The 8,016-nt window shown below is 43.3% G+C and overlaps 1 long non-coding RNA gene across 1 annotated transcript; it reads left to right on the top strand.

Moving 5' to 3' along the window:
- Nucleotides 1-1,648: 1,648 nt before the first annotated feature.
- On the top strand, nt 1,649-2,720 carry LOC117439928 (uncharacterized). Its single transcript, XR_004551205.2, has 3 exons — nt 1,649-1,683; nt 1,790-1,835; nt 2,648-2,720. It is a non-coding gene; the product is annotated as an uncharacterized lncRNA (long non-coding RNA).
- Nucleotides 2,721-8,016: the final 5,296 nt, after the last annotated feature.

Here is an 8,016-nt window from a genome sequence, read left to right as displayed (position 1 = left end):
CTTTATTCATTTTACCCTGTCAAGGACCTCAATAGCATGTGGAAGATCCATACGCAGCCACAACAGCTTGGCACCTCCTCCTCATGCTGGTCACCATCCTGGTCACACGTTAGGCTTGTTTGAGACACATTAGCCGCGTTCACACTGCGGTACTTTTCCCACAAAGGTTCATGCGAACTTAGTTCATGATCGCGTTCACACCAAAAAGAGCCGGTACTAAAAGTAGTTCATGCGAACCTTTTTACCCCCTCGAAAGTCCCTGCTAGAAAGCAGGGACTTTCGAGCGGCTCTTTTTTGAGAAAAGAGCTATATTCCTGATTGGCTGGGCGAATTGCAAACCACGCCCCGTAAAACTCCCAAAAAGTTTTGTGAAGCCGCCATTTTATTATCCTCGCATTAGCATTATTAGCATTAGCATTAGCCCAGCGCAGAAACGCAGAGAGACTAACTTATGGCAACACAAATAAAACATGGGAGCGGTGGAGATGAGGAGGTGTCGGCGTTCTGGCGATTTACTCGGAAGGCTTCAGTAGAAGCTGCTGGGACTCCCAGCAGCTTCTACTGAAGCCTGTCCCCAACTCCGGGGACTTCCGGCCGGGGACTTTGGGCGGCAGTATACGCCGTGAAGTGGTTTGCAGCCTGCCAGTAAACCCAAAGCAGAAGAAGAAGAAGTGACGTCAGCGGCTTCATTTGCCTAATCCACCCCCAGGGACTTTTTCTGGTGTGAACGCGATCTGTACTTAGTTCATGCGAACTAAAGAGTTCGCATGAACTAAGTTCGCATGAACCTTTGTGGGAAAAGTACCGCAGTGTGAACGCGGCTATTGCGGCTCGCCTCGAAAGTAGACGAGAGTAGCCGATCGCAGCCGGGGGAGGTGTCAAAAAGCTCATCTTAAGTCGGACAGCTCGGACTCGGAGTCGGCTTGACTGGCTGGGTTTGCAATGGCGGAAATTGCGTTGGCGTTTTTTGTTGCAGATGAAGTGGATGCAATAGAAATCCCACATGTATTGTATGGAGAATGGCATGATGAACACCGTCTGCGGAGGTAATTACGTATCTTTTTATTTTTTATTTGATAGGGACAGAGCATGTTAATGAACATCAGTATAAAATACAAGAAGTATAAATGTGTTTGAGCAAACGTGCTAATTTACATCCGTAGTAGGCTACCTAGGCAGGTAACAAAAACAGATACACAATACAATACACAAGTAAAAAGACAAAATATATTGTAGGCCACTACATGTATCGAGGCCTACTACTGGCTGCATCAGTCTAAATTAAAAAGTATGATCGATTATGCGGACTGATTACTTTACTCTACAGATCACAAATTGTGCAAAATTATGACACTATCAGTCTTTTTTAGTCCAATGGGATAAGTTAAAAGCTACTTTACTAAAGATATAGAAAGCAAGCAAGATAGTAGTACAAAGATACAATAAATAAACAAGAATACAACTGAAATCAAGTGAAGATAATATAGGCCTACAGCAGCAGCAGCAGTTATATATATATAAAGTATGTTGAATAGGTCTAATGATCTATGGTCATCATTTGCTCCTGTGTCTGCATTCCTTAGATCCGTTCCAAAGGTCCAACAATGTGTGGAAGAAGTGGTCCCACAGTACAGTCCTTCAGATTTCAAAAGTCATTTCCGATTGTCCAGGGGACATGTGGAAGTATGTGTGTGTATATATATATATATATATATATATATAAATAACATCAAATATGTATTATCTGGACTGGTGATATTAAAAGCCATTATTCCTTTCTACCAAACAGGATGTGATGACGACTATTGGCCCGTTCTACTGGAACAGACAGCACAGTAAAGTGCCGTTTCAAAACAGTGTTCTTGCCTGTCTGTGGACTCTATCAAACCAGGAGTCCTATAGGGGGGTTGCTGATCGTTTCAATATCACCAAATCCACTGTCTGCCTGCATCTCCATGAATTCTGTAGTCTTGTCACCACATATGTCTCACCACATGTCCTGGCCCACAGGGCAAGCCCTACATAATTCTGAGTTCTGGGTTCTGTGACAGTAAACGGAGATTCTGTCATGTTAATGTGGGCCACCCTGGTAGCTGGCATGATGCACAGGCATTCCGGTTGTCTGCTGTTGGAAGGCTGCTTGATGAAGATCCCCAGTCCCTGGTGCCTGAGGGAATGCACATCATTGGGGACTCTGCCTACCCACTATTGCCTCAGCTTATGAGGCCATACAGGGACAATGGCCATTTAACTGCTCGGCAGCGTCGGTTCAATCAAAAATTAAATGTTGCACGCGTGGTCATTGAGCATACCTTTGGCCTACTGAAAACGAAGTTCAGGAGGCTCAAATGTTTGTACATGAAAAACATTGCAAACATCAGCACAGCAGTCACTGCCTGTTGCATACTTCACAACATGTGCTTGGAGGAAGGGGAAGCAATTGAAGTTGATGAGCAGGTTGAAGCAGCAGATAACAGGGCACCGCATCCCCAGAACCAAGATGCAGTGTTGCACAGAAATCAGATTTGTGACCTTTTTTAAAGTGTTGTGTGTGAAATCTGTTAAGACACAAGTGTTAGTAACTCAAACAAATAGCATTTGCTGTTTAGATCCTCATTTTAGTTACTGTACCTTGTGTTGCCTCAAGGTGTTCTGACCGGCTGGAGGGGGATGCCAGGTGAGGAGTGCCAGCTTGGGATGTAGCAGGCCTTACAGGAGCAGGCCTTTCAGGAGCAGGCCTTTCAGGAGCAGGCCTTTCAGCAGGGAGCAGGCCTTTCAGGAGCAGGCCTTTCAGCAGGAGCAGGCGTCTCGTCAGGAGCAGGCCTTTCAGGAGCAGGCCTTTCAGCAGGAGCAGGCCTCTCGTCAGGAGCAGGCCTTTCAGCAGGAGCAGGCCTCTCGTCAGGAGCAGGCCTTTCAGCAGGAGCAGGCCTTTCAGGAGCAGGCCTATCAGCAGGAGCAGGCCTCTCGTCAGGAGCAGGCCTTTCAGGAGCAGGCCTTTCAGGAGCAGGCCTTTCAGGAGCAGGCCTTTCAGCAGGAGCAGGCCTCTCGTCAGGAGCAGGCCTTTCAGGAGCAGGCCTTTCAGCAGGAGCAGGCCTTTCAGCAGGAGCAGGCCTCTCGTCAGGAGCAGGCCTAGCATCTGAAGACAGATCTAAAGGGACTGTGATTGAGAGAAAATTAAATATTTGTTTACAATAAACATAAATATGTCATTTGTTTGATTTGCATTAAAAGACAATACCATTTTTGATTTAAATGATAGATTACATTGTGCATTTGTTGCAGCCCTTGCTTGCTGCATAAGTGCAGCTGCTAAACTGTTATCTGAAAAATAATTTACATCATTTAAAATGATATCCAGATTGTTGGAATGCAATTTAGTTGTTTACTCACCATTTTGTAGTCTTTGGAAAATGTCTTGTGAGACTCTTACAGTGATGTCTCCCTGTCCATCACGCAGTGTAAGCACCACACATTCCATTTGACCCACTGTAGACAAAGGTTTGTTAATTCAGTCATGATGAGAACCACACCAGTGACTGGGTTCCATCATTAGAAATGCTCCTCCCTCTTAATGTTTGCAAAACTGATAGGTGGACAGGCTACAAATGACCAGTCCCTTCAGATCCGCACACATGAAGCTTCATGAGCATGAACTGAACAGACCTGCTGCTGTGATAATTCTTTAGCTGCCACTTTAAGCTTTATGATGTGTACAACATGGATTTAATTTGATTTAATCTTGCCATTTTAAATGATGTATTCAATAAATAAGGTTAAACCAAATCATTACATTACAACAGATTTTATTTTAATGATTTGGTTTAACTTAAAGATAAACTTTATTGTTATTGCACATATTACAGGTACTGAGACAACGAAATGCAGTTTAGCTTCTAACCAGGTGCAACAAGCAGTGAAGTGGAAAGTAATGTACACAATCTACAGAATAACATATAGAATGAATTGAATGATGAATAAACAGTGTGTATGAATACACTAGATATCAGCCTGTGAGCAGTATGAACAGTGTGTATGAATATGCTAAGATATATAAAGTATGAAAACGGTAAGCAGTATAGTATAAATATAGATATTAATTTCATGATGATAAACATTGTGGAACAATGATGAAAAATGGGAATGGATGTGGCGACGTAAAACTGACACAAAACAACAACAAACTTTTGCCAGCCAATTGGAGAGTTCCATCAGCAGCACGTGGTAAAAACCACCAATGAGCGCTCAGCTCGAGATACCAGCGAGCCGTTTCCCATCAAGCATTTCGCTTCCTCAGCTCGTGGAGAGCAACTGCGCCAACTCGCCTCGCCTCGCTGCCTGTTGTTGTTCTTCTACACATTACAAGTGCTGCTGGACTTTTAACCTCTTCAGACTTTACCTTGTGACAGAAACACCCTCTTTGCAATTCCAACATAAAAAATAGAGACCTTCACACCAGAACCCAGAGCCACGCTAACACAGATTAAATAAATCCACTACATCAGGTGCAGCAAAAGCCCTTTATTCTAATGTTGTGCAAAAAGGGCAGTTGAGGGCAGCAGGCTTAACATAGGAAGTGACAAACCGAGGGGAATAATTCAGGAATTGTATGCAGGCTGTTTGATTTGGCCTCTGCGGGGGGTTTCACCCCAGCGCTAATCCAAAGGCTATAATGGGGCATTGTGATAATGAGCTCTTGGCTTAAGCCTTTTACACCCCCAGTTCTAAGGCCCCACTTCCAGCCCGAGGGCCGCGCACTGGACCGAGACCTCATATGATCACTACCTCCATGGGGCACTAATGCTCCCACACAAACCAAGGGTTCCACGCAGGATCCTGAACACGTGTGAAACCCATCGACCCTGTCCTGGCCAGTAATGCTGGTACTATCACCTGATGTTCAAACAATCCCTGACAGAACACACACTTATACCACACTTGTCTATTTACTTAAAGTACTTACATACATTTCCCAGTGTCCATGGAGACCAAAAGCAAATCCTCAAATTGGAGAAATTAAATGACGGAATATTTGCCTTTTTGCTTGAAAATATAATAATGAAAGCTTGAATCAGCATCTCTAATTCACGATGTAATACTTAAGTCAGGCGGGGTTTCTTGAATGAAAGACACATGTACGGGGTCAGGGATTTCATATGTAGATCAAAGTAATAAGCAAATATAAAAACCTAGATTTAAGAAAAAATGGCGTGGCCCAGCTGAAGAAAACAATGCAATACATGGAGCCACTGTAGAAGCACTGAAGAATAGAATCGGAGGATGAAACCCTCTTTAATGTCACACATACATGCACAAAGCACACACAGTGACATGTTGCCCTCTGCATTTAACCCCTCCTTGTATTAGGAGCAGTGGGCAGCTATTGCACAGGATGCTGTCTAAAGCAATGACTAGGCTCTCACCCCTGGAGGCCCTCCTGGCCCTAATGGCGCTCAGTCAACTGTGCAGTTTGTCTCAGCAAAGCCTGCTGAGGACTTAAAGCTTATTATCTTTCACCCATATATTATTAGTTAAATACAAAGTGATAATGCATACAGCTCAAAGTGAGAACTGCGACTGGGCCATGCTTTTATACATATCTGATCATATCAGAAAGGTGTTATGAGAAAAGTAAGAATATCTCCTGCCAGTGCTTGCAATAAGAAGAAAAGCCACACTTCAGGTCACAAAAGTAAAAGTTGAAGTAGATAAGGATGTTCAGGACAAACTCTTTCTGTGTTTGTATCCGGTTTTCCTCTACGTGTTCTATGAGCAACAAAAGAAACAATGTGCCAGAAAACTTCAGGGCGGAATAAATAGACATGCATTCAGACAATGCAACATGTAACCTATGCAAGCTATGTTATTTTTCAATAAAACAAGCTTCACTAATTTGTGACGAGAAAGGAACTGGTGCCTGTACTACGAAGCTGGTTCAACCTAACCTGGATATGTTTGAGTTAGCCGGTTGGCCTAATCCAAAACATACGCGCTCTCGCTAAACTGTACTACGACGCGGGTTGGTATCAAGTGGATCGCTCAAGCCAGCCGTGTTCTATCTAGTTAGGTGCGCGTTCACATGAAAGGGGTGGTATTTTGGAGCATTCGACCAATCACAGACATGGAGAAGCGCACTGACAGCGCAGCGTCATACTTCCTGAATGAAAAAGTCAACTATAATATTAGACATATGAAGAAGTTCAACTTTAAACATCCATGACTTAAACACTTGATCCAGGATAAAGCCACATAGCTGCACCTGCAAGGTGAATACAGCTGGCAAAAGAAAAAGTGTTTGAATGCGTACATTAACAGGTTTTATGATTATCACTGCCCGTCTAAAACACGATCTGACTTTAATAGCTTGGTTTCACTTGACGTCACACTTCGTTCCTTTGGCGCGAAATTCCATTGGAGGTCAGGAAGTAATTTTTCTACAGAGGAATCTAGCTGCTGTTACCATTGTGAAAATGCCGGTGTGTTGTGTAGTTTACGGTGTTGTTCCAATCAATCCGGCCGAGAGAAAAACAAGAGGTTTACCGAGGTGCCGAAGGTTGTCGTCCATAAAGCTGAGCAATTTAGAAGCTAACCGAAGAACGCCGGAGAAAATGGCTTTCAAACCTACATCTGCGGTCGGGAGGAGCAGAGTCGTCTAATGCACGCGTCTGCAGCGGACCACTTCATCAGAGGTATTAGCTAACTTGGTTTTTGTGTGCTTTGTTTATGTATTATTGGGTTTGTGGTTAAATGCTTATTTACTTAGTAATACTGATCATGTTTAAGTTACCTGTAGTCTAATATGGACTTTGTTGGGACTTTTGGTTTTGGGTGCCCTAGCGCTTTGGGTGACGTGTTGAGTCGGTTAGACTGGGCTCCCACTGTTAGCCTCGGTTACCACACAGCAAGTAAGCCCAGATCAGAGGCATCTCTTCGACGAGAGTAGAGGATGGATGCTCAAGAAGACCAACAAAGACAATCAGAATGTGCAGAGGCTTGTTGGTAAATTAACCACCATTATTATTATTAAATATTACAAATGTGATTGTCGAGAAAATCAATGCAAACTTTGAATTAGTTTAGACAATAGAGGTACTAACTTGAGAATCTGCAAATAATTGGAACAAGAACTTGCATGTCTGTTAAAAGGTTGTCAAAAAGATAACTTCACAACAATTCACATTCATATTTGACTATTTTAAATAACTAATTATGCTTGCTACTGCTATATTGTATGCAGATGCAGGATGCCAGACTGATTTAACGATGGAGGACCTCGAGAGGGATGGAGGATGTTCTGAGACAGAACACAACAGAGCTGGGAGATCTTCGGACAAAGGCACTTGGACACAAAGTTCAAACCAGGAGTCCTCTTGAGAAGAACGAAGAGAGAAGACAAAGTTTTACAGCCCGGGCTCCCCCACTTCTTAGGTTTACTTCAGTTTTTCAACTGTGCGAGTCCTACATCACCTGTGGCCCTATGTCTGTGCTCTCCAAATTTGGAACAGTTCATTTAGTTTTGCTGAGCTGAGGACTAAAATCTCCCTCTGAAAGATTTTGGCTTTCAGGTTTCAACATCTCTCTCTCCACTGCTTCTAGAATTTGGCATAAGTTAATTGACATACTTCATGAGAGTACAGAATTTTATAATTGAGTGGCCAGAGCGACATGTACTTCAAGCTATAATGCCAATGGGATTCAGACGATTTGAGTGTAAAGTTGCTGTGATTGTTTGACTGTTTTGTAAAGTTTTTATTGATAGGCCCTCTAATTTACTAGCGAGAGCACAAACATGGTCCAACATATATCACCATACTGTTTAAATTTCTGATTGGTGTGCTCCCAAGGCTATGTCACTTACATATCTTGTGCCTGGGGAGGAAGAGAGTTAGTGATAAAACAGATCACAATACAGAGTGGGCTCCTAAAAAACCTGTTACCTGGAGATATTGTCCTAGCAGACCGTGGGTTCGATATTGGCGATAGTGTGGGATTTTACTGTTGCTCACTAAAGATGCCTGC

The sequence above is a fragment of the Pseudochaenichthys georgianus genome, chromosome 24, assembly GCF_902827115.2.
Source record: "Pseudochaenichthys georgianus chromosome 24, fPseGeo1.2, whole genome shotgun sequence".
In the NCBI taxonomy this organism is placed as follows: Eukaryota; Metazoa; Chordata; class Actinopteri; order Perciformes; family Channichthyidae; genus Pseudochaenichthys; species Pseudochaenichthys georgianus.
This window is presented reverse-complemented; position numbering and strand designations above follow the sequence as displayed.